The following is a 2,646-nucleotide window of genomic DNA, read 5'->3' as shown; positions in this document are numbered from 1 at the left end:
CCTTAACTTTTCCTGCCAGCCTAATCTCCATTTCCACTTTGGCTCTCCTCACTGCTTCCCCGCAAGGATGAGCCAAGCAGGTATACTAAAATGAAACGTTTGCAGTTTGAGCAACAGCAAAAAGGTTTGTGGTCCTACAAACCAACCACACATGCCTGCAGGTCTGGATCCAGCCAATTTGTCCTCTTGAAGAAAAAGACGAAGGAGTTTGCATTATTTGTAAGTGCTTAGTGGAAGATGGGAATCAGTTTATAAATATTAATTTGGGAAATATATGAAAGATGCACGCTCTGAGAGTACTGAGGATATCTGACATGGGTTGGACAGGCTGGTGTCTTATTCCCTTATGGTGGCTTTGTTTCCAGTTGAGTGTTGGTGCCCTTTGTAACTTTAAGAGCTACTACTTACCCTCTCCTTCCATGGGTCATGAAGCTACATAGAGTTCATTTGGCTGGGAAATGAAAATTCAATTATATACTAGATCAGAAACATGCTGAAGGAGGCATGATAGTCCAGACAGCAAAACATGGTGGCATGCTAATATGGCAATATGGTGACACAATTGCTATTCCTGGCACCTATGTTGGTATCAGAGCCGGATATTAGAACCTGTTGAATAACCTGGTGAATAAATGTTCTATAAGCATGATCCTTCTCCATTTGAGAATTTTCCTGTTCAAGAAATCTCTTAATCAGTGTTGAGTTTGCTTCTTTTTGGACTTAAAATTCCTTGTGTTGCTTGTTCCTCCATGTTGTCCTACAACCGCAAGAGGAGGCTGAGAGGTGATCTCGTGGCCGCCTACAAACTCATCAGAGGGGGCCAGCAAGAAATAGGGGATACAATGTTTACCAGGGCACCTGTCGGGGTAACTAGAAATAATGGCCACAAACTGGAAGAGAACAAATTCAGATTGGACATTGGGAAAAAATTCTTTACAGTGAGGGTTGCCAAAATATGGAATAAGCTTCCACGTGAGGTGGTGCTGTCCCCTTCCTTGGAGGTATTTAAAAGGAGACTGAACAGAGATCTGGCTGGGGTCTGGCCCCAGCACTCATTCCTGCCCAGGGCAGGGGGTCAGACTTGATGATCTAATAGGTCTCTTCCAACCCTAACATTTATGAAACTATGAAACAGGGGCTGCTTGGTGCTTTCTTTGCAGCTAGAATGTCCACATGTCTAGCTTCTTATTTGAGGTGCTGGTCATGCATTTACCATTATATGGGTGTATATATGTCTAATTTTTGAAAAAGAATACCCCTGCTTTATTTTTGGCATCAACAGGAAGCCACAGTTCTTGACTTTCATTCATTTTATCATTGACCTGAATTTGTTACGTGACAGTTTTGCTATTTGGTCTCAACTTGCAGCAAGGGGAGTTTAGGTTAGGTATTAGGAAAAGCTTTTTAACTAGGAAGGTAGGCTACCCAGAGAAATTGTGGAATCTTCATCCTTGGAAGTTTTTAAAACCCAGCTATACAAAGCCTTGGGTAGGATATTCTAATTGGGGATGGACCTATTTTGGACTAGATGACCTCCTGAAGTTCCTTCCTACCCTCATTTTCTATGATACTATGATTCTATTCAAAAGTGATGATCATGAATATTTGAAAAGAAGAGCTCAACTCATCAGGATAAGAGCACTCTATGTTATGTTTTTTTTTAAAAACTATTGTTTAAAATAATGTGGCCATATGTAATCTTTCAATAAGGTAATAATTGCAAAGGTACCACTATGAAACAACTTGGTATTTTCATGTTTAATATTTCCTTTGTTTGGAAGCCATTTTGGAATGTATCTGGCTGTGGGGGAGAGGCATATGGATAGGAGGAGAAAGAGAGTTAGGGAAATTAATTTTGTGAATTTTTACCTTGCAGCCTTTGTAACACTGAGACCTAATTTTTGCTTCACCTACTACCTTCAGTTTCTAACATGTAACTGCTGGAAAAATTCTGAGGTAGACAGCCAGAGTCATGACGCATCCCATTTCCTTTGTGTAGATGCAGAGCTCTCCTCTGCTTTCAGTGAACATAACCATACAGCTTGTGTGTTCCTAAAGGGATTCTTCTTTGTCCTAAAGGGGCATGCAGTTCTCATTCATTTCAATGGGCAGCATTTAAATGATTCCAAGAGCAGATCCTCAATTATGTAGGAAGCATATGGCTCTTCATTCATTCCACTGAGGAATTTTAACTTTTACTACAATGCACATCTGGTTGTTCAGATTCCAGGCAAGCTACCTATATGGGCAGAACAAGGTTCTTCCGCCTCTGTAAATATCCTAGTAGTTAGCCCTGAGATTCAGGCCCACTTCAGCCTCAGGAGGTTTGAACCCACACCTCTTACATCTTAGCAGAAGCTGGTGGCAGCTCTGGTGGGGGCCAATCTCGGGGGGGGGGCACATGCCCCCTCTGTGCTTCCCCTATGCGTCACCAATGCTACTGAATACAAAAAATCATGGACTCGATTTATGATGCATTACAACCCACCTGACATCTGATTCACCACGTACCTGCCTACCCTGACCTCTTGTATTCTTTTCTCCTATCTTTTCTCCCCTCCCCTCCTCTACTTTTCTGCCCATTGTCTTCCAGATTTCCAACTATTTCCTTTTTCATTGAGAGCCTTTTTTTACCTTTTCTTATTA

Source organism: Crocodylus porosus, unplaced genomic scaffold (assembly GCF_001723895.1).
Source record: "Crocodylus porosus isolate Cpor-Errol unplaced genomic scaffold, CroPor_comp1, whole genome shotgun sequence".
NCBI lineage: Eukaryota > Metazoa > Chordata > Crocodylia > Crocodylidae > Crocodylus > Crocodylus porosus.
This window is presented reverse-complemented; position numbering follows the sequence as displayed.